This window comes from Calonectris borealis, chromosome 1, assembly GCF_964195595.1.
Source record: "Calonectris borealis chromosome 1, bCalBor7.hap1.2, whole genome shotgun sequence".
Classification (NCBI taxonomy): Eukaryota; Metazoa; Chordata; class Aves; order Procellariiformes; family Procellariidae; genus Calonectris; species Calonectris borealis.
Window position 1 is genome coordinate 141,512,406 of NC_134312.1, and position 25,786 is coordinate 141,538,191.

Genomic DNA, 25,786 nt, shown 5'->3' on the forward strand with positions numbered 1-25,786 from the left:
TGATAGGAAAGTTATAGGGCACAGATAGATCCTGGCTATCTATAGTTAGCAAGTCCTGTACCATCACAGTTAGACTGTTTTAGATAAATAATGTGGTATTCTGCAATACTTCCTTTCCTTAATTCCTAGCCATGCTTCCCTCCCTCTTAGGCTGATGGGCAAGCACATTTAATGTTTTAAGTTAAACTGATTTGAAGTGCTCAGATATTACAGCAGGAAACAGAGCCCTGAAAGTAATCCAAATTCTTATCAAATTTGACATTGTATATCAATGCCTTGTGGTTTAAAACATTAGTGTTTTAATTACTTCTGAAACATTTAGCACCATGAGCACAGAGCTGAACATTCTGGTTAAATTCTGAAGTGAAAAACATAGTAAGTAATGAAAACTCCTGTTTTGTTACCATATTTAAGTATCCTAAATGAAAGCTACGTATTTGTTTATATATAAGCATACACATATATAAAAGTGACATGTATTAGAACGCATAATATATAATTCTAGTTGACCTTTAAAAATTAGTTTAGTCTAATGTGCAACTAATCTGGGACTACAGACACTGAAGGTGAGCTTTGTTTGGTTTGATTGTAGACATCTTTGTTGTTAATGTGAATCACTTCAGGCTCCTGCTGTAGTGAATGTAGAGAAACATGAATTTTCCTGGTTTAGTTCTTCTTGGTCTACTGTAGACATCTAATCAGGTTATTTATATTATGCCCCACAACTGTCTAGTTTTCTACACCGAGAAAAAAGGAAATTCATTTGCATTTGATCATTAGTTCAAATACAAATTACACCTATGTTGTTAAATAAGGTCAATGTCTCCTACAGTCCATTAATCAATCTTTTCCACCTGCAGAACAAGGCTAAACTTGTTTGAGGTAAGTACACGTTTACAATCCACAGATCACTAGTGGTCTTCATAGTTGCTCAGTAAAGGCGCTAGTAGCAAACAAAATTCCAGCTGCCCATGGCTATTGTTTCTTTCCTTTATACTTCATATTTATTCTTCTGAATATCATAAGGTGTGGAAATTATCTACTAATACTGTCATCACAATATTATCTTAAATATAGGTACAGAATACAAGTCTATGCTAAAATTACTAGAAGTATGAACAGTTAAATAAGTGGAAATGTCAACCTACTTGCGGGTCTTCACAGAAAAATGAGGTTGTCTTTACCAACAAAGCACACGACCATGCAGAAATGAGAGAGGAAATCCCATGCAGAGCAACCAGATTACAGTTTATTTCTGTCACAAAATTTAGTCCTCTAGTTTCAGGATTCCACTGGGCATGACCACGTGTTGGGGAAACGTGGGCTAGTGCTTCTTCTGTTCATTGTCATTGGTTGTTAGCACACTGAAAGTCCCTGCACGTTGCACAAAGACAAATAAGATGGAAAGGGAGAAGCAGAAAATACCTGTTGGCCGATCTGTAATCTGGACATCTCAGATTCAGCACAAACGCTTCCACATCCACATGAAGATCTCCTCCCTGTCTCCACATTGAGACATTTCTTCCCCACCATTTGCCTAATTTTTTTCTCACAGGCCAAGGATTTTTCTTATTGCACTCACAAGTATTGCTGACCTTGAACTTTACCAACTTCAAATCTTTGCAAAAGCTGCTTCCTAAATCTGCAGCTGTAAAGCAAATCCAAATTTTTTTGAGAGATCTTGCCTACATAGAAAAAATAGCTTATAGTAAATAAGCAGAATGCAGTTCTCAGATAAAGAATTAGTTCAAGCAATATAACCATTGAGAAAGAGAACTAGAGGAAGCTGAAATTGCATTTGGATGCAATTATTCTAATAATATAGTGCCAAAATGTTGCATTGATAACCACATATCCTAAACACCTTAAATAGTGAGTGATAATTACAAGATTTCAACATTCATAGCAAGCTGGCACAGAAAATATTTGATTTATATATTAGAGTGACAAATTCCTGTAACTGCAGAAATTTGGCAAGAGAAATTAAAACTATTAATTATGTATTTTTTGATGTGTAACAAATGATAGTGTCATTTATTCATTAACATATGAAAAGTGAAAAATATCTGTTCATTTTTCCTCTGATGAATGCATTTTATATGATCATTTTTTCTTTGCAGTATATTTTAAATTCAAATTGAATAAAAGCTTATGTTTGCCCTGAAGTAAGGATCACTATCTTTCTAGTCTCCTCCTCCTCCATCACAAAACCAAACCAAAACCAAACCCAACCTCCAAACCCATCGGTTTTAATTCTGGCCATATTCCATTTATGGAAGTAGTAGTAGTATGCTAGCACATTATTGAACAAGAAACAGGTTCACATCTAACTCTTTGTCTAAATGTCATGTGTTTATTTTGATCCAATTGTCTAGACTTGTGATAGATAAAAAGGTGAAAAACTCCTAAAAAACATGATTTACACCACCTACTCATACTAGCTACTTTAGGTATCCATCTCAGAATGATATGATTTACTTTTTGGCAAAGGTCTTCTCTCTCCACAGACTCAAAAGGGAACCCTGATGAACGGATTTCTTTAGACATTTGACTTGTTGTTCGTAAAGACAAGGTGAGGTGGACTCCTGTCCCAAGTGACCATTCTAACAGAGGGTATTGCCTTTTGAAACAAACAAAAGTTATTTCGCAGTCTAATCCCATATCCTCAGTGTATGCTGTACATTGTCAGGGTTTAATTTCTAATTCTAATAGGACTGATTATGGACCGATTGTCCAAAGATACCAGCTGATTCTGAAATATGACAAAAACTTCATATGTATCAAGTCTGCTTATAAACACACATACACACACACATTTATGTACACGTTAAGACCTTTCTCTTCCCACAACACTCCACTATAACATCTGGGCAATTTAGACTTTGATTAGCCAAGAGCCCAGATTTAAATAGAGAGTTGTCCCCTTTCAAAATTTAAGTCAATATTGCTAAACCAGAGCTTCAAACATCATGTCATTTAAAAAAAAAAAAACCTAACCATTTCTTTGTTCCTCACAGAGCGGAGTTGGAGGTGAAAAAAACAGTGTTTTTCACTATGACTTTTTTTTCCTGTACCCTTTCTTTGAGACATCTAAGCAAAGAAAAGAAACAGGAACGTCAGTTCTAATCTCAGCAAGTTAGGTGGACAATTCTTATAATTCTTTTCCTTTTTTGCTTGTGAAATAAATTCCTAGTCTATGCCCAGTTCCAATCAGCAAACTGCATTGAACCTACTGTCTTCGGTTTCAGTGTGGCCTTTAGTTTAATGAATCTGGTAGGATGCAGCAGGCAGGAGAGGCTGCCTTCCTGGGGATAGATACCACCTGAAGCTGGTGACAGGAAGGCTTTTGAATAACTGAGTAACAAGAGTGGTCTTAGACCCAGTGCTTAATTCAATGAAGGAAAGAAAGGAAGCTCCTTATAGACAAATTAGATGATGACCAAACTAATCTGTAAAAGAATGGTATATGGAAATTTTAATACAATAACTTATGCTAAATGTGCAAATGTTATAATATAGAAGATAGAAATTATATTTTGTGAGTGTCTGAATATTTCACAAGAAATTTTGCCTATTTTTAAGATGACCAGGTTAGGAAGCACCTTTGGAAACTGAAATAACACAGAAATAAAATTAAATTATTACAGATATTACCCAATAGATGTGGTATTACGTAACTTCCAACTTAATCATAATGGGTTGCACAATTTTATTAGAAACAGTTCAAAAACTGTCATAAAATACATACTTTGCAAATACTATTTCATTCAAAATCAGTTAAACAAATAAACTTCTGTGAAGAGAATGATGTTATACTGTTCTTTCAGCTTTACATACTTAAAACAAACTTGATGTGTAGGGGTTTTGTTGTTGGGGTTTTTTTTAAGAAATGAAAGTTTTAGAAAAAGAAAAAAAGCTGTTTTTTATTTTGAATTCACAATAGAATTTTATGTTAAGAGTAATTTTGTTGTTGTTGGGAAATCAAATGTATCTTCTATAGAATAAGTGGAACACGAGCACAATTATAGACCTCAACAAATGTAATTATTTTCATTTTACTCAGAGATTAAAAATTGTATTTGTCTCTGTAACAACTTCAAGCATTATTCAATAAATTTAAAGTAGATTTAGACAGAGATTTGTTAAATAAGTACTCAGTGGAATTCTTCTGTAAGAAGATTTCATAAATAAAGTTACAAGAAAAGAATTTGTCTTAAAAAAAAAAGTATTAAGATTCAGGCTTTTTGACAAATTGATTGCAAAATGTTTTCTTATCTGTATTTTATAATAATTACGCAGGTCAAAGGAAACTCTTGCAACGCTACAAAGCCTTCTCTTATGTTACTAAAAACATTGCAGTAACCTCATTGGACTCAAACCCTAAATAGCAACAATTTAACTGACTATTTCGTAAATTTTATACGAGTACCAAAGTTGGCATAATAGCCCAAACTTTGTCAATAACAGTGTTAATGGAGTGAAAAGGTTGTGAAGACTCTGACTACGAAAGAAAACCTTTATGTTGAACAACATGTCATAAAACATATTTTTTCATCTCCTCAGTATTCTGTTCTAATATATCCTCCATTTTGGGAAAAAGAGGAATACTTTTATGGTCTTATTTTAATAAAACTGGATTGCTTATGGTGGAAGGCACTAAAGGTTACCTAATCAAGTTGGTTAGTTTTTGCACTGCACATATGCTTGAAGTCTATGGCTGATCTAGAAAACTATTTATTAGAGGGTGTCTGCCAGGGATTTTCTGGTACAGAATGAGTGGGTACTGGTAGATACTAATTTCTAATCAAATTGATGTTTTATATTAAATGACAATTGAATGTGGCACTCAACATTGATATCACAGTTACACCACTTGGTCATGAAACAATTACTTAATGTTGATGAAAAATTCTTTAAGAAATTAGCTCTTAGGGACAAAACAATTTGCATCAGTTTGAGACAAATGTTCAAATCTCATTGTGCAATTAGATACATTTTCAGGAACCAAGGTTTAATTTATTAATTCCACAGCCTAATACATCTTTTAACAATACTGAGGACTTCTTGTAGTACTTAAAGCAAAGAATACCACCTACTTCGTCTTCTGTCTTAGGCAATTTTCAGAATGTTTTGTTCAGAGAAATAGTTATCTGCAATTAAGTGAAAATATTTTTCAGTGTTAAGGTTCTTCCTTGTTCTCAACAAATGTTTGGCTTTTTACAGGTGCAATGACATTCTCTAGGGAAATTTTGGAAAATCCTATGATGCCATTACTTTATGGAGTCCTGCTCTGTTTAAAGCACAACTCTACATGAACATATTCGAAAGTGTCTTTAAACACGGTTACACGAAGAAGACTGAGTCACAGGACCCTATGTGTATCTTCCCAGTTGCACCATGCAATTGAGTCTAATCATGCTGTTTAACTGTTCATAGGAAATTTCTACCTATTAGCTATTGGTACCCTACCTTTAATGCTGTGGAATGTCATATCCCATGGGCAAGTGACAAGACTGTTTAATATAGAAAAGGTTATTGTCTTACAAATAAATGTTCCTTCATAAGCATTCTTTCACTGGCAACTATAATACCTCACAATGTTTCATTTTTAAGTAAATATAAAGTAAATACGTGGTGAGTATCAGTAAATTTTTATGACCAACAAGGTCACTAAGCAATTTCAGGATGTTTAAAGTTGAGAAAAATATTTTGTTGTATTATGATAGCATACAGATGCCTCATATCATACATCATAGTGTCTGGAAAACACACAGACTATCCTGTACCTCAAGTTGCTTACAGGCCAAGCTGTTTTAGAGATATAGTAAATAACATATGCGTAGAAGTTCTGCCATAAACCAAAATATAATTCAGAGGCTATAGTCAACTCTTACTGATAAAAGTAGCTTAAGAAGAGTTCTGAAGTTTTTTTCTCAAGACCTTGGGTAAAACTACAATTATTTATTTATTTATTTAAAAGGTGTGATATCCTTACCTTCATTTAAACCATTTTACCATCATGATCTACTATGAAAAAAATAGTAATAATAATGTAAACAGCTATGCAGACATAGGATCAGTTAATCCAGCATTATTCTCAAGGCATTTAAACACAGAGAAAACAGACAAGTTTGTCATTACCTACCTGTAAGTAATTTTTCCATTTGCTTATTTACACTTAAAGAGCCACTGAAAGCAGGTGGAGATGATTAGCAAATGTTGGTTGTTACACTGATGACCATTCTGGGTGTACAGATTGTAAAAACACTGTTGATCATTTTTATCCTATGTCTGTTTCCTGTCGTTTTTGTTTTCCCTGAGAGGTTCACAGCTGATGGCCATCTGATGAAGAATTTGTTTTTGTTACCAAAAAAACCTTCACGAATACCAGCTCTGGCTGCAGAAATTCTCTTTCAACTAAGCACATCTTGATGTTAATTACAATATGCAATTTACATTCTGATTGATTGTCTTTCCTCAGGAAAAAAAAAAAAAAGGAAAATTGCGTTAGACTTGCTCTTCCTTTTCTATTATAATCCAAGTGGTAATGAAGAGTTTTGAAAAATTTTGAAGGAAAAAGGTTTAATAACAAACTTCATTCTTCTGTCAAATACAGATGATGAAATTGTTTTGGGTAAGCAAATTAGTTTTGAAAGAATAAAGTAAGGATATATTTTTCCTAATTCCTGCTTGTGTTTAGAATGATTTTTTGAGATTCAACAATCTCTGGATAAGTTCACTAACTTCTACCATTCATGTTTTTCTCATGATCTCAGAAAGTATCAACAACATATGAAAGGTATATTGCAGATATTTTTTTTCCTAGTGAAGAATTTGACATTATATTTTAAAAATTCAATTCTAATAATGAAAAACCACATATTTCCTTTCAGTCTTGATAATGACCTTGTATTTTCTTTGCAATAAAGCATATAAAACCACCAAGCTAAAATACAGCTCTGTTGTTATATTATGTTTGGTTATGATATTCTTCAGGCAACTTTTATTACAGTTCCATAAAATGCTCTATCTGCCATGAGAGAAAAAAAATTGCATTTGTTGTAATTTCTTTCTAGTAGATACAGAGGAAAAATCTAAGATTAACTTTTAATAGTCATAGGAATTCACATGGATTATTTTTTGACAATGCTTACTCAGAGGTTGTATTAGAGGTTGAATCTGCAGGCTAGCAATAGAAGACAATGAAATACTGGGTTAAATGTAAAATCCCTTAGACTATTGAAGTTACAATGCAAATGTGTCATTACACTCTTTAAGCATACAGCTTAATAACAGAAGATATAATCCTCTGGAATGACATTTTCTTATCTCATAGTGTTTTACTTCCATTGACCGCAATGTATTTACTGTATAGAATCAGGGTTGGTATCATTCTCAGCGAGTACTAAGTTATATGAAAACAATTTTACTTCCTATGTTCAGAAAATTTTCAATATATAAGGCAAGCAAATTCTTTCCAGTCTTTCTCTCTCCCTACTCCCTTCCTTATGTTCATGAAACTTATTCCAAGCCATTATAGCTCAACTATGTATGTAGAAGACAAAACCTTGGAAATTAATGTAGATTAAGAATCATATCCTTATTTCACTAGTATTTATGATGCTATCTTATGAAAAAAGTATATATACATTATATATAAATGCAACAAATAAGATATAGTTTCCATTAAATAACTCAGTCATGTTCTCTAAATTCCGAGTACTGCTTTTAAAGATTCTATTATTTTGGGGACCTTCCTGTAAAAAGTGAGGACCTTTGAATTAAATATAAAAAAATATTTATGTACTTAAATGTTCATGGACTCTGAGCTTTGTTTAAAATGAATATGTGATACAGTCATTAGGAGTATTATGTGTATGTTATTTAAATAAGCTTACAGGAATAGGCTAATAATTTAATCTTGGACTTCTTGAATATTGAGTTGCTAATATAACAAAACCAAAGACTACTTCTCTTTAAATGTTTTTAGTTGTATAATCTAAAAATAAGTAGTTTTGTAGATTCAGAAAACATATTCATAGTTATTAACTGTAAATAAATCATATTCCCTAATTTTCAGACTGAATCAACTGAAGATTTAAAAGCAAACTAGTGAGTAAAACCAGACCAAAAATCTTCTATTTTCAGAGTGCTATATAAGTTGTATGAAAAGATTTAGAATATGTCTCCTGTCTTAGCCTCAGCTTTGTTTTATTTTTCCTACATAAATGAAATTCATTACACAACTTTGAGTGTCCTGATAGTTTCATGTGAAATTTTTTTCTTCTTAAAATATCTGTCTTAACAGCTTTTATCAAGTTTCACAACAGGATGGTTCTTGTTAAATCAGATCTTAGAGGCTGTTTCTGAATAATGCTAAGCCCTCAAAGTGATTTCTTTATCTCAGCTGAGGAGCTCTAAGACACCAGAAGACAATAACAAAAAGATTTTACTTCAAGTGTGCATTAGGTTAAGTCCATGGTGATTTACCTTTAATTTCACTGCCAGAAAATTACCATCTGAATTCAGATTTCCAATGTCAGATGTTGGTCATGAGAGTCAATTGTCATTTAACTTATATAGGCCTTATATACAAGAACACCCTAAATTAAAAACTATCCATGCACTTGCAAGATAAGCATCAATGACATCAACAACAAAGATGAATGTAATCCCTGTTAAAACTTTGTACACTTTTCTTGTGGAAAAAAGAAATTGGATAGCAGAAGATTGTTAGTCTTCTACTCCTTGAAAACATAAAGATGGTTTATCTAATCAAGCTGTCTAGATTAGGTAAAACACTTTTTTTCATTGCTTTTTCCAAGAAATTCTACTTTTTTCTCCCTTTCTCCCCCATTTAAGAGGCCTGCAGATGAAAGTAAGAAAAAACAAAACAAACAATACAAACATGTTTACAAAACTACATCAAAGTGAATGCCAAAGCAGGTTTAATTAAAATAAATTCCCTTCTGTGGATGACACTAGTGGCTTCCAGAAATATGCAAGCATGAATTAAAATCATTCATAATGCGGAAAAAATGGAAAAAAACCTAACAACACTAGAACAAATGAATCTTTTGCATGTGCAGTGTAGGTGATCTACATAAGAATGCATTAGTAAAATCATATTTAAAGGAATGGGTTTCCCTTCTTAGATTAAAAACAAAATAGGAAAAGGACATTTGGGTTGTCCCTGACTGCTTTCTGAACTGTACACAGAGCTATCATGAAGCTCCAGGGCACAATTTGTTGTCTTTCAGAAATAGAGGTGTTTAATTCAGTCAGTTTAGGAGGCTATATGTCCCTTCCCAACATGGGAAGTCTTTCTGCTTTGTTGAGTATACCACAGTTTGTTCTAGATGTTTATTGTTCTCTTATTTCAGAGGGAATCACAGAGGCAAGGGTCTTGTGTACAGTGCATGGGGTTTTGTCGTGCACTCACCATCTTGCTGTCAGAAGCAGATGGAGCTGAGGGACAGATTTTTGGCTTGTTCTCTTCGCTTTTACATTTCCTGTTGATTTTGCACCACAGCCTATGGAAGGGGAAAATCCCCATATAACTGTTCTGCCTTCAAACAGTTTCGCTTTGTGTCCAAGACACCAGGCAAGCTGAAAGCGGGATAGAGCAATCTATGGCTCCAGTTTTAAATATAGCACTCGGCAGAGTTTAGAAACATTTCTGAGTTGTAAAAGAAGCTCCATCTCCTAGCTCCCACTGAGTCCTGAACTCCCATCCCATGCAAGGAAGACACAAGTGATGTAATGCTGTCGCGGATGGAGTGAGAGAGAGAGGCACTTCACTTGTAAGAGAGAAGCAGCAATATGTTTACTTATGTAAGACAGTGAGCTGACAAAGTTCAATGGTGAATGCGACAGCGATTCAACAAGATTCGACGGCAAGGTACACTTGATTATTTACTGCGTAGAGGATGAAGTCATACAAAACTGTCAGGGAGACCCTCCTCTTGAGTCATGAGCTTCAGAAAGGACCCCCTTCCTTTCTAAACTCCTTCCCTTAGAGGAGTCTAGGTGTAGCTGGATCCAAGCTTAGTCTCAGACTTGGTCAACAGTTTATGTCTAAAGAATTATATATGTGCGCAATCAATCCTTTATATCACTTAGCTAAGATTTCAGAGTTTAGCATGCTTTTAGTCACTTATTCCCAATTCACTTACCGAGTACCTGGTGTGATAAGGATTCTCTCAACCTCAAGGAGTAACCTTGAGAGGCATCCCTACTCAAGGGGAGATCCTGGCGTGCAGCCCGCTGCCATGCAGGAGAGCTCAAAAGGCTCTTGTGCTGCCCACTATTTAGGGGGGGTAAGATGATTGACTCATAATCATATTCACATACCGACTGCAGATGTTAGTTTCTTCCAAATTTGGCTTGAGTCGGACATTGATCAGCACTGTGATTAGGCGAACGCATTGCCTATTGTGTTGTTACCTGTCTCCCCTGAATCCACTTTGAGCTGGATGCATCTGTCACAATCGCCACAGGTGGTTATCGCTTGAGCAGGGTTACTGGAAAAGGTCAGGTTGGGGGCAGGGGGGAGCACACCATCACAAATGCCTGGAATCATCCTGTCTTTCTGAAGAGTGACATTGCCTAGATCTCACTAAATTTGTTACAGACATTAAATCTGCAGTATGAGAGAGAAATAAATATAATCAGGTATACTAGCTTGAATTCATTGCTTAGCCCTTCTGTGACATGTAGACCTGTACTGAAAATGATGGGACTTTTTATTTGTATGATTCTATTGAGTGTGGTAAGACACTGGAACAGGTTGCCCAGAGAAGTTGTGGATGCCCCATCGTTGGAAGTGTTCTGCAGATTATATGGGGCTGTGAGCAATCTGTTCTGGTGAAAGATATCCCTGCCCATGGCAGGGTGGTTGGAATAGATGATCTTTAAAGGTCCCTAACAACACAAACTATTCTATGATTCTATGGTTCTATGATTCTATAACTTCATTTTAATTTCTCATAAAGGAAAATGTTCTGGACAACTCTAAATGTTGCTATAATGAACAGTTTTTAGATGATGTACTTATTTAATGGAAGCTAAAAGAGAAGCCATTATTGGATTTCAGATACATATCTGGAGTTTATATGGACTTTATATAGTCTACTTAAAATTATTTAATACATTTCTTTTTCTTCTGGGAGGTTTATTTTATTGATTGACATAATCTGAATGTGCAGAGAAAACTGGACAATTTACTACGGTATAACTGTTGATATTTTCCCAGAATAGGAAATAGGTTTAGAATAAGTTTTGAAATTACATAGGGCTTTGAACAAGTTTCACATAGTTACAGTGTTTCGCAAGACAAATGCATAGGTGTCTATCAGACATTGTCGTTCAGGTCGTCTTCTTTTGCTCAAAGATCGTTTGTGATATTCTCAATACATATGGGAAAGACAGAATAAATGAGTTGTTATTTGAAATGGAGTTTTGTGAAAAAATTATAATATGTGATAAGGAATGGCATGACTGAAAAATGGCTCAAATAATATAGAAAAAAAATGAAAAATGTGACCTCTGTTTAGCTGCACTGCTGTCGTGGTTTAACCTGGCAGGCAGCCAAATACCACACAGCTGCTCACTCACTCCCCCCGCCCTCTCAGCGGGTCGGGGAGAGAATCAGAAGGATAAGAGTGAGAAAAACTCATGGGTTGAGATAAAGACAGTTTAATAGAACAGGGAAAAAAAAAAGGGAAAATAATAATAATAATGATAAAATATACAAAATGAGTGATGCACAATGCAATTGCTCACCACCCGCGCTGACCGATAACCAAGTAGCGATCGGTACTTCCTGGATCACGCCTACCATTCATATACTGAGCGTGACGTCACATGGTATGGAATACCCCATTAGCCAGCTGGGCTGGCTGTCCTGATTATGTTCCCTCCCACCTTGTGTACCTAGCTCAGTCAGTAGGCACGGGAGCTGTCCTTGGACTAAGAGGGCACTTAGCAACAACTGAAAACATCAGTGTGTTATCAACATTCTCCTCATACTAAATCCAAAACACAGCACTAGGAAGAAATTTAACCCTATCCCAGCCAAAACCAGGACAACTGCTTAGTTGTATTTAACAACTAAGACCAGAACTGCAACAGGCCAAAGATCAATTTTAGTTTAAATTTTAGTTTAAATTAAATAAAATTTACTCAGCCACACAGACAAAAAAACCGTCCTTAATAAACAAATGCTTTAAGTGATCCTGAAAAATGCCACATGAGCCTGCCATTGAAAAGACAATGTGTGAATTCTGATGTGCAAATCTCCATTCTGGATCAAATCCAGTTTTGTTTCACTCTGCCATTAACATGACTGTTAGACCTGAAATGTGACAATTTCCTTTCCCTGCCCTTTCTTCAAAACTTAACTCTGATGAGCATTTTAAAATGTGTAATACTGTATTTCACAGTAAATATTGTGCTTCATCTTCCCTGTACAGTAGATAAGAACCCAAAATGTAACATTTGAGCCCTCAAGCTTGCTCTACTATCTGACGGTATCAACAGAAATGAGAACACAACTGTTATTGCCAACATAGCAGCAGGTTCTGTTTTGTTAGTTTACTTTCTGTTTCCATTTTGATTGCTACAAAATTGCTTCAAAATGACACCAATTTATATTGTACCAGAAGAAAAAATGTTTAACATTCAGCAAAGGTAATTCTATCCATTAAGCAATATTTCTTTTTTTTCCCCTTTTCTAATTTTTGGGTTTTTTTTACTTTGTTTATACTTTTTTAACACTTTAATTACCAAAAGACTACACCTGTTTTGGATAGATATTGTCATTTTTTTTTTCAATAATTTTTGCAAGCTTCTGCTATTTGTTTATGATTCATTGTATTAAAAAAAAAAAAAACAAACCTAACTCATCTGTCAAGAACGATTTTATTCTTTCCAGGTTCCATCCTCGGCACAGCTAGCCCTTCTCAGCTCAGATCTTGCACACTGTGGGGTTTCACAGCTATTCCAACAATCAGTTAAGGAATATACTGTTTTAAGTTGCATGTCTGGGCTACTTTGAAACCTTGCATTTTAATGGGAAACCTGCTCCAAATGATTCCACACAGATTCTGGCATATTTATGTTTTAAAATAGTTACAAATCCAGCATTTAACAAGATGACACAGGCTTATTGGGGTTTCAGCAATTTAATACTTCAGTTTTAATGCCCAACTTCAGGTGCTCATGCAGTGTTGCAAGCTTTATCTCTTGATCGTGTCAGAGCTTTTAGACAGGAATTTTCTCTACTGCTTGTTCTTGAAAATCATTCAAGACTTCTTTCAGTTCTGCTTTCAAATGACTGCATCTGTTGACAATTTCTTAGTAAGTTATTTCTCGTTATGTATCTAAAAGGTTTCCTGTGTATGTTTAACTCTGAAAAGGAATGCAGCTTTTAGTTTTCTTTCTAAAACTCACAAAAGTTCTGTCTGAGTATAACAGAAGCTTTAGGCGTAAGTATGAGTGAGTAGTTAAATATAGCAGTGAACAGAATAACTCTACCTGAGATTCCACTAACAGAACATGGCCAGTTAATTAGCACTTGCAAAAGCAACTGGATCAAGAGAATAACCCCTGTTTCATATCATTAGTTGTCAGTATTCATCTTTGATGTACGGATGACCAAGAATCCCTCAATTCCTCAAAAATTGTCCACATATTTGCTTCTTTATCTGAATGAAACTTCATCTAATCAGCTACTTGTTTGTTTTCAGCATACCATATAAGTTAATAACAAATCATATAGTTATTTAATCTAGCTATTCACGGTTCAACATAACAAAACAGGACATATAAAAGAAGGAAGAAAACGAGCATTATCCATGATGACAAACATGGCCACAAGGAATTAATAAGCAGGTATGTTGCATTAAAGACTGTAAATTTAGATTCTAAAAAAAAAAAAAAAAATTGAAAGGCTTTAATACTGCCCAGAAGATAGTTAATATGGTTCCTATAAACTTTATTCAGTTTTTAAATGCTACATTTTTGGCTGAACTGATTTGAAGGCAAACCGAAAACTCACAGGTTTCTTGTATATACAAAGAAATAGTCTTTATCTACCTAGGACTACAAGCATCCATGGTGGGACTAACTTTTTTGTTTTCTTTGTTTTATACTACACTGTGTATGTGTTATGGCTTTAGATAAAATAAAACATGAAAGTTTTTATATTTGCCTTATCCTTGTTGCCTAGCAGGTAAATCTCTGGGTAACTGAGGAAATAAATTACTCTTTTTCTGAGAGTGGCGGAGCAGACATAACTACGGTGGTTGGCAAAAATGGTTGTCTGCAGCAAGGAGCCTCCAATAAGAAAAAGCAAATATCTGGTGTAAAGTTAGTTCAATCCAGGGAAAACTTTGAAGATTGATAAAGTGTCGTGGTTTAACCCCAGCCAGCAAAGATAAACGCCACGCAGCCGCTCGATCACCCGCCCCCCGGTGGGATGGGGGAGAGAATCGGGAGGGCACAAGTAAGAAAGCTCCCAGGTTGAGATAAAAACAGTTTAATAATTGAAATAAAACTAAATAGAACAGTAATAGTAACAATGAGAACAACAACAATAACAGAATACACAAAGCAGGCAATGCACAACACAACCGCTCACCGACCGCCGACCGCGTGTCACGAATGGGGGGGGAGCCCCTCCCCCACCTGGTTTTTATACTGAGCATGATGTCACATGGTATAGAATACCCCATTGGCCAGCTGGGTCCACCACCCCGGCTGTGCTCCCCCCTCCCGGTGCAAGTATCACCCAGCAACAGCCAAAGCATCAATGGGCCATCAACGCTCCTTTCACACCGAGCCCAAAACACAGCACACCCCCCAAGCTACTGGGAAGAAAGTTAACCCTGTCCCAGCTGGAACCTGGACAATATCCACCCCTTATTCTATACCATCTACATCATGCCCAGGTCTCACATTTTCCCATACATTCCAATCAGTCACCGCTACTTTTCCCTGCCTTTTGATATATATACACACACAGAGATATCATTCCCTTAGTCCATGGGCTATCCCTCTAAAACGTCCGTTGAGTTCATTTAGTCCATGACTTCGGGTTCCACCTGTCATAACAGTCTTGCAGGGCAGGAGAGATGGTGTGTGGTGTTGGGCTCTTGCATGCGGAGGCCAGTTCTGGGCGCTCATCCGGTTCTATCATTGTTGCACCTTGCTCAGTTTCATCGGAGTTCATCCTACATTAATCTGGGTGATTCTTACTGTAATACTGTTAATATGGCATATGGTAACCATAGAAGTGATGACACACAGTACTATGTAATAACTAACATCGTACAATTCAGTTCATTGGCTATTTTCACCCAAAATCAAATCCCCTTGAGGTACACACCGGACTTGCCCATCCTTTCGCATCACCCACCAAGTGCACCCAGGTCCCTGAGCAAAAGCAATCCCACGGATGGGTTTTCCCTTGCCAGAGGCAGGAGTAACCCAGACTGTCTTCCCCAGCATATTTCTCATATGCACGACGGGGACTTTATCCCCCTCTACAGTACGTAAGGGTTTGGATTGGGCAGGGCCAGCTCAATTAACAGATCCCTTAGTGTTGACTAACCAGGTGGCCTTTGCTAAATGTGTGTCCCAATGCTTGAATGTCCCACCACCCATTGCCCTCAGTGTTGTCTTTAACAGCCCGTTGTATCGTTCAATTTTTCCGGAGGCTGGTGCATGGTAGGGGATGTGATAGACCCACTCAATGCCATGCTCTTTGGCCCAGGTGTCTATGAGGGTGTTTCAGAAATGAGTCCCGTTGTCTGACTCAATTCTTTCTGGGGTGCCATGTCGCCACAGGACTTGCTTTTCAAGGTCCAGGATGGTGTTCCGGGCGGTGGCATGGGGCACAGGATATGTTTCCAGCCATCCTGTGGTTACTTCTACCATGGTGAGCACATAGCGCTTGCCCTGTCGGGTTTGTGGGAGCGTGATATAATCAATCTGCCAAGCCTCCCCATATTTATACTTCAACCATCGTCCTCCATACCAAAGAGGCTTTACTCGCTTGGCTTGTTTGATTGCAGCGCACGTTTCACATTCGTGGATAACTTGTGCAATAGCGTCCATGGTCAAGTCCACCCCTCGATCACGAGCCCATCTATATGTTGCATCTCTCCCTTGGTGGCCTGAAGTGTCATGGGCCCACCGAGCTATAAATAATTCACCTTTATGTTGCCAGTCCAGGTCTACCTGAGCTACTTCGATCTTGGCAGCCTGATCCACCTGCTGGTTGTTTTGGTGCTCTTCACTGGCCCGACTCTTGGGTACGTGAGCATCTACGTGACGTACTTTTACAGTCAGGTTCTCTACCCAGGCAGCAATATCTTGCCACAACGCGGCAGCTCAGATGGGTTTATCTCTGCGCTGCCAGTTGTTCTGCTTCCATTGCTGCAACCACCCCCACAGGGCATTTGCCACCATCCATGAGTCAGTATAGAGATAAAGTACTGGCCATTTTTCTCGTTCGGCAATGCCCAAGGCCAGCTGGATGGCTTTCACCTCTGCAAACTGGCTCAATTCACCTTCTCCTTCAGCAGTTTCTGCAGCTTGGCGTATAGGACTCCATACAGCAGCCTTCCATCTCCGATGTTTTCCCACAAGGCGACAGGACCCATCAGTGAACAGGGCATATTGCTTCTCGTTTTCTGGTAGTTTGTTATACAGTGGGGCCTCTTCAGCACATGTCACCTCCTCCTCTGGGGATATTCCAAAATCTTTGCCTTCTGGCCAGTTCGTGATCACCTCCAAGATTCCTGGGCGACTGGGGTTTCCTATTCGGGCCCGTTGTGTGATCAGTGCGACCCACTTACTCCATGTAGCATCAGTTGCATGATGTGTAGAGGGGACGCTCCCTTTGAACATCCAGCCCAGCACCGGCAGTCGGGGTGCCAGGAGGAGCTGTGCTTCAGTACCAACCACTTCCGAAGCAGCTCGAACCCCTTCATATGCTGCCAATATCTCCTTCTCAGTTGGAGTGTAGCGGGCCTCGGATCCTCTGTATCCCTGACTCTAGAACCCTAAGGGTCGACCTCGAGTCTCCCCTGGTGCTTTCTGCCGGAGGTTCCAGGTAGGACCATTCTCCCCGGCTGCGGTGTAGAGCACATTGTTCACATCTTGTCCTGCCCGGACTGGCCCAGGGGCTACTGCATGTACTATCTCCTGTTTAATTTGTTCAAATGCTTGTCGTTGCTCAGGGCCCCATCTGAAGTCGTTCTTCTTCCTGGTCACTTGATAGAGAGGGCTTACGATCTGACTGTAATTTGGAATATGCATTCTCCAAAAGCCCACAATGCCTAAGAAAGCTTGCGTTTCCTTTTTACTAGTTGGTGGGGATATGGCTGTTATTTTGTTGATCACATCTGTTGGGATCTGACGACGTCCATCTTGCCATTTTATTCCTAAAAACTGGATGTCCTGTGCAGGTCCCTTGACCTTACTTCGTTTTATTGCAAAGCCGGCCTTCAGAAGGATTTGGACTATTCTCTCCCCTTTCTCAAAAACTTCTTTTGCTGTGTTGCCCCACACGATGATGTCATCAATGTATTGCAGGTGTTCTGGAGCCTCACCCTGTTCCAGTGCGGTGTGGATCAGTCCATGGCAAATGGTAGGGCTGTGTTTCCACCCCTGGGGCAGTCGATTCCAGGTGTACTGGACGCCCCTCCAAGTGAAAGCAAACTGTGGCCTGCACTCTGCCGCCAAAGGGATGGAGAAGAAGGCATTAGCGATATCAATGGTGGCGTACCACTTGGCTGCCTTTGACTCCAGTTCATATTGAAGTTCCAGCATGTCCGGCACAGCAGCACTCAGTGGTGGCGTCACTTCGTTCAGGCCACGGTAGTCTACTGTCAGCCTCCACTCTCCATTGGACTTTCGCACTGGCCATATGGGACTGTTGAAGGGTCAGCGAGTCTTGCTGATCACTCCTTGGCTCTCCAGTCGATGAATCAGCTCATGGATGGGGATCAGGGAGTCTCGGTGTGGTATTGCCGCCGGTGCACTGTTGTGGTAGCAATTGGTACCTGTTGTTCTTGGACCTTCAACAACCCCACAACAGAAGGATCCTCCGAGAGACCGGGCTAGGTGGACAGCTGTTTAATTTCCTCCATCTCCAGGGCAGCTATACCAAAAGCCCACCGATACCATTTTGGGTCCTTAAAATACCCTCTCCTGAGGTAGTCTATGCCAAAGATGCACGGAGCCTCTGGGCCAGTCACAATGGGGTGCTTCTGCCACTCATTCCCTGTTAGACTCACTTCGGCCTCCAACACAGTTAACTCTTGGGATCCCCCTGTCACTCCAGAAATACAAATGGGTTCTGCCCCTTTATAGCCTGATGGCATCAGGGTACACTGCGCACCGGTGTCTACGAGAGCCTTATATTCTTGTGGATCTGATGTGCCAGGCCATCGAATCCACACAGTCCAGTAAACCCGGTTGTCCCTTTCCTCCACCTGGCTGGAGGCAGGGCCCCTCTAGTCCTGGTCAGCATATTCGCTATCCACTTCTTGTAAGTATGAGTCAGAAGTCCCTTTATTAAGGTCGGAAGTGGAATCAGCCCTTCTACTCTGTCTGGGAAACTGCTCACTGGAGACTGGAGCAGCATTTTTCCTGGAAGAACCCCCTTTTGTGGTTGTTTTCCCTTGCAACTCATGTACCCGTGCCTGTAGGACTGAGGTAGGTTTTCCATCCCACTTCCTCATGTCCTCTTCGTGGTCACGCAGGTAAAACCACAGGGTGCCCCAGGGTGTGTACCCACGATGTCTCCTCTCTTGAGCAGAGAGACGCTTGCTCCTAATGGCTGAGACACTGGCCCGTGCAGGTGGGGAGCAGGACATATCCTCTTTGAGTTGCTGGACCTCCTGAGACAGTTTCTCCACAGCAGAGACACAGGCTCGTAGGGAGGAAGAGAGACTTTCTTCATATTGCCGGAGTTGGCCAGCCAGTTCATCCACTGTTTGTTCCTCTCCGTCTCTCCAGGTCATTATTGCCAATGAGTTTGCATGTGACGCTGTTGCGCTCCGTACAAACTTCCGCCACATGGGTCGGGTGCATTTGACTTCATCTGGGTCTTTGGATAACTGCTCGTTGTTCAGGTCATCATAAATGACTTCCAGCACGGCTAATTCTCTCAGGTACTGGATACCTCTGTCCATGGTGGTCCACTTGCCTGGGTGGCATATAACATCTTCCTTGAAGGGTTACCTTTCCTTCACACCTGACAGGAGTCGCCTCCAGAGGCTGAGGACTTGTGCCCCTTGTCCAATTGCTTTGTCAATGCCCCCTTCCCTAGAAAGGGATCCCAGCTGCTTGGCTTCCCTACCCTCTAATTCCAGGCTACTGGCCCCGTTATCCCAGCATCGGAGCAGCCAGGTGACGATGTGCTCTCTTAGACAACGGCTGAAGTCTTTTCACATATCTCGCAGCTCACCCAGGGATAGGGATCGGGTGGTCACCATCTCATTTACGGGTTCTGCCTCCTCCTCCTCCTGTTCTCGTGATGGCCCTGGTTCATCTTCACCCCTTACTCAAAGGCATTTCATATAAATTACTTGCTCAAAGGCATTTCATATAAAATTGGTATGTTTTAGAAATGAAAGTAAATAATGTTTATTTATCAGTCCATGAAAAATAAGTCATTTGATGGAAGTAGAAAACTAGAATATTCAAGTAATACTTTTTCTTCCTTTGCTGCCATGCATTAAGGTTGATGTTAACCTAGTTTTAGTCATCATTAAATGTTAGTGATCTAGATGAAGTTAGTTGTCTGAGGTTCGTCAACAGTCAATGGAAAGAGAAAGGAATGAGGAGAGCATCTCCAGAACATAACGCATCTTTCCTCTTTTAAATACTCATATGAGAAGTCTAGTGTTTTCTTCCTTTCTGTAAAGGAAATCTCAAAATTAAGTTTTGATTAGACTGTCATAACTCCTTTGCAGATGTCTGTATCTTAACCTTATTTATATTTCTTGCCTGGACACAGGCTAACAAAAATAAATTTTGACACCAGGAAGACTGAAACACTGGAAAGAACATTTTTACAGAACATTTCCAATTTTTTCCTTGCTGAGATTTGTCAAATGATTGTCTTTATCTGGAACATAGCAGTCTATTGATTTTTCTTCTTGTATCAACTTGGCTTCCATTCCTCTGTTCCTTTATTTTGCTAAAATGCTTCAGTAACTTGTCAGTTTTATATCCAGGTCCTTTCTCTGTCCTTTTTTTTGTGGTCATGTGGGCTAATTAATTATTTTTTAATTGTGTCTGTGTAATAATACCATTGGGGAAGAATTATCACAGAATATCTAAGAGCAATAGCTGAACTTCCACATCTATCACATAACCTTAAAGTCCCTTAAATGTTTTGTGTTCCATTTTGGGAATGTCGAAACACATTGACGTACTGATTTTCCAGCAGCAAATCCAGCAAAAGGACAGGAGCACATGACTTAAGAGGACAGATGGAGAAAGTTGGTTTTGTTCAGCCTTAAAAACAAAAGCTAATGGGTGACCTTATTAATGCTGACAGCTGTCTAATGTGAAGGTATAGAGGAGACAGAATGTATCCCTTCCTGGAAGTGCACATAGTGGGATAAGAAGCAATAGAAACAAGTTGGAACAAGGGAAATTCCAACCATGTTATAGGAGAAAAAAATCACAATGAGAGTGACCAAGTATTGGAATATTTGTATATTCACCAGAGAGGTGAATTGTACATCAATAGAGATATTTAAAGCTCAACTGGGCAAGACCTAGAGCAACCTGATCTAAGCTGGCCCTGTTTTTAGCAGGAGTAGAAACAGATGACCTCCAGATATCTCTTCTAACCAAAATTATTTTACAACTTACTGTATTTCTTCTTGGGCATGATTAGATCAAGTTTTTAATCCTTGCTTCTCCTCACCTCTCCTCGCTTTGCCTCCTCTCCTCTCCTCTCCTCTCCTCTCCTCTCCTCTCCTCTCCTCTCCTCTCCTCTCCTCTCCTCTCCTCTCCTCTCCTCTCCTCTCCTCTCCTCTCCTCTCCTCTCCTCTCCTTTTTTTTTTTATTTTTTTAAAATATTTTTTTATATTTTGTGTATGTGTGAATACCTAAACTAACACTTTAAAGATGATAAAATTCTCCAGTGCTATATCAAAAGACTTAAGAAGAGACCAAGACATGCACAGGCAGAAAAGTAAAAGATATTACATGGTGTTAGGCCAAAATTAAGTTGAAATCTGTGTGAGTTTTTAGTGTCATTTCTTATTATTGTCATTCTTGTCATCTTTTTATGGTATGATATTCCCAACTAATTATCTAACCAAATATGTTTTATTATTCACAATTTCATTTTTTTAAATTTTTTTCTGATTGTTCTGCTTTCATCTAAAATTAAACAAATTGCTTTACTAAAGACAAAGATGTAATGCCACAACTAAGACCCCAAAACAAGTATTTGAAAAATATTGTTGAAGACAAAGTTATAAAAATCTCTCAAATCCTGAATGCCATGGGAACATAACACAAGAGCTAAGAAAAAAGAAAATTCCAAGCTTTAAATTTGATTCCCTTATTAATCTGGGAATACATGACAGGTTGAAAATTTTTCTATCAAACCAGAGTACGATCCCTGGACCAACTGCTAATGGAACCTGTCTGCACCTCTTTTCACTCCCCCAGGTGTTGTGTGTGTGGCCAAGAGCTTGAAAGGGTGCCTAGCACAGCCCCATCACTGATGCAGCCTCCTTTCCCTGTGCTCAGAGCCCACACTCCAAGTAGGTCTGTGGCTAAAATGCAACACTGCACTGGAGGAACAGGGTCAAGAGAGAAATACTTAGCTTTGCCAGGCTGTGAAATGGAAAACCTGAGGCTCTTCCTTGCCCTGTGTCTGTCATGGAGCTGTCATCTTGGAAATACTCTTGGTTCTGCTGTTTTTTGCTCCCCAACAAATATCTCCTTTCCCTTCGGAGCTCTTGGTCAAAAGGCTAGTCATTTTATTCTGCTCATACCCTAGGAATAACTGAGATTGCTCTGGGCCAGTTCTATTCTGTAGTAAAATCAATGGAGTCACAGAGTTTCAGAATTATTATCACGAGTCACAACTCCTAAACTAGATTAGATGTAATCAGGAAATGTTATTCAAGAGAAGAAAAATAATTTTGCTCAGTGATTATGATTATATTAGGAAGTTAAAGTTTCACTTGGAATAATTTAAGCATATAGGCTGTCTTTAGTATTAATATTAAAATCTATTATATACAACATAGATATTAAGTATGTGCTTTAATCTCATTTACCTTAATGGAATTTATGTGTGACTATAGTTAAGTTGTTGCCTAACAATTAGCTCTGAAAATGTATATACATATTTGCTAAGTTTTGGAACCTGGCTCTGCCCAGATTCTAAATATCTTGAGACATTTATAGTCTGTTCAAGGGCCAGGATGAGTCTTCATTTTTTCTAAATTTGTTTTGGATTACTATTTTAAGGAAAATACTTAGAAACCAATAGGAATTAACGTTGCTTAAAGCAAAACTTTCCAAATTGGTCATACTTGGATTTTGTAACTGAAGCATTATTTCAAAGCAAGAAAATAATTATATACAATTACTTTGTACTTAACAAGATTATAGTTTAGTTGAATTTGTGAAGAATTTTTCTTGTGACAAATGTAGCTCTGAATTAATATAATGCAATTATACACTTTTTATCCAGTTTTGAATTTTTTGTTTAAACTATCATTTACTTATGAATTGATTTCTTTCTAGGCTTGTCAGACTAGCCGTAGGGAGTTTTAGGTTTGGAACGAGTACTATCTGAGGGCTGATTACCTTAACTGAATTGAAATGTAGCACAGGAACATGATCCTAAATCATGTTATAATTGCTTTTGTTTTCACTCGTACTGCTGTTTCATTTTGACATTACACTGAGCTCTCTTCCCAGTGGCAATAAAACTACTAAATCATCTTTTGTGTCCTTCAATTCCATTAAAAACTTCCCATTCACCTCAATCTCTAAATGTAGGTTTTTTTCATGACACTGCCAGCAAATAGACACTAAATGCAAAAACATTGTTGTCTTTTGTAGTTTCATACCCTTTTCTGTTTTCAGGGAAACTACAGATGTTAGAAGAACATCCTTCTTTTTTTTGTTCTTTTTTTTTTTTTTTTTTTTAAAGTTGTGGCTAAATAGCTGTTTATTTTAAGATAAGGTATCTTGTTTCTCTGTGTGTGTCTTTAGTAACAAGCTCAGTTTAGAAAGTAATCACTTCCGTATGAAGTTTATTAACCAAATATTTTTGTATATTAAATAAAACTGTTTTTAACAATAGTTAATGACTGATTTTTGTTAAAACAGCTACGTTAGATTAGACAAATAATGACTAAACTGCGTGCCAGCTACAGATAACTGGTTAGGTATAACTAATATTAGTGGTCTTATGAAACAGTTATTAAATTTTGTCCATATAACTTATCATTATAACTTAAATTCTCTCTTCTCATCATTCAGTAGTTTGAAATCAACCTGAAAATTAAGACATCAAGAATCAAATTTTCATTGAGTTGTAACCATGTAAGAGTAAGTTCATTGATAATTTTGCAGTATTATAACAATCCATACTACTTTGAAGAAATGTATAACTGACTGAATTATTATAATAATTTTGCAAAGAAAATATATCAGAAGGAAATATCTCTGCAGCACACAGATATCTTATGTCTAGCAATATTCTTGAAATCAAACAAAACCCAACCAAACTAATGCTAATACAAAAACGTCTCCAATAAGTAGGATTCACAGTTCAAGTATGAAATACATATAGCTTCTTCCCTGACCTTCTACAGCTCCTAACATATATTGTTTTAGAAGTTGGAGAACAAAGAATACATGAAAGTGCTAAAAAATCCCTTATGTATTTCCAGATAAATAAACATCAAAATCTTATATATAAAGATGAGGAGTAGACTCCTATCTTGATGGCAGTCAATAGCAGAACACCTACTGATTATGAGGCAAGTAATTCACTCTGGAAGTCTGCATCAACTGTTATGTTTTGTTACATGAGTCTTAATGGGTCTTTTTTTTTTTTTTTTTTGAGGCACAATTTATCTTAGATTGCGTTCTTTTCAGTTCCTGGGAAAGAAATGAACCCACTCCTTTCGTCTGTAGAAGAAAACAAAAACCAACCAACCAACCAAACAAAAAGAACCAACAACAAACACGCCCCTAGATCTTCCTCTATGATCTACCATGATCCCATATAACATTTTTTTTCACTACATTCTTACTGGTAAGATAATTCACATTTCAGAGCTTCAAAAGAATCAGTGGAATTCTTGCTATTGGTTTTCAATAAATCATAAGACAGTAGAAAAGTTCTACAGAGTTGGAAGACAGCTAATGTTGCAGTATTTGAAAATGCTTACAGAGGCAGCTTAGTTAATCATTGGCTCACTGGAATATTGATCTTGGACAAAATAAGGAACACCTTACAAATCAAAAGGTGAATAAAGAATTAAAGGACATCAACAAAAATTATTTCAGTGAACATAGTTTATCAAAAAAACATCCTTTAGAACTATTTTGGTAAAATTTTTGACAAAATTACTTTTTTTTTTTTTTTGTAATAATAATACATTTAATGTGATTCACTTTCATTATCACAAGGTACTTGATCTGGTACCCATACATCTCAGCAAAAAATAAAATGGAATTTAAAATGACACTGCCTGTGTGGATTAAAATGACTGAATTATTTGTGTTTTAATCTAAATGCACAATATAACCAAAGGCATGGCATTTTAAAAGATCTTGATATGTTGGTTCTTCACCATTCATTAATTATTTTTAAGAATGACATGAAAGAAAATAATCCAACTCTTTATTTGGAGGTGATGCATGTGTTTAGTAACAGGGAAAAATTAATAACACTGTGCTCTTGCGTTATTTGGTAAGCTGTTTGCAGGGGGACAAGGTTTGTCTCAGTACAGTTACATGTAAAATTAATGTTTTACAGCTATATTTTCTGTACAGTAACCTTATCTCTGAAAACAGTAGCTTGCAGAGGACTTGTGCTCATTAGGAAAATCAGCCAAATAGAAGTTTTCTGTGTGACATTATTATCCAAGTAGTTGGTCCAACTCTTGAATTTATGAATAGGAATGTAGCCTCACAGGGGGAAAAATTCACTACTTCTGTATATGATCAAAATGGGACCACTAGTTTTGATTCTGACATCTCCAATTCTAAATATCTGTGAAGAATTAAAGGGGAAAAGGAACAGTCATAGGAATTATTGACAGACTGATTTTTTTTCCTGAGATTTAGAATTGGAGATTCTGATCTATTTTGCTTGTTAAAAGAAGCTTGCAGGTGGTTTGATCATAGCCTTCAAGCACTTAAAGAATGTTAATAGGAAAACGTTATTTAATTAGGCAGGGAAAAATGTAGTGAGACTTATTGGCAGGAAGCTGAAGCTAAACAAATTCAGGCTTTAAATAAGGTAACAATGATACAAGAACTATCTTGAAAGTTGTAAAGTGAATAAATGCACTGTACATGATCAGAACTTCTAATCAGACAGACTTTCTAAATGTTCAGATTAGACATTCTTTTTTAGTTTATGACTGGACTATCAATTATTATTGCTCAGTTGATGGCTTCTGGGTTACTGGAGAAGTTCATAGATGGCCCAGGAAAATATATTGTTCTCTTCTTTAGCTTTCACATAATTAGCTTTCCTATGATAATTTTC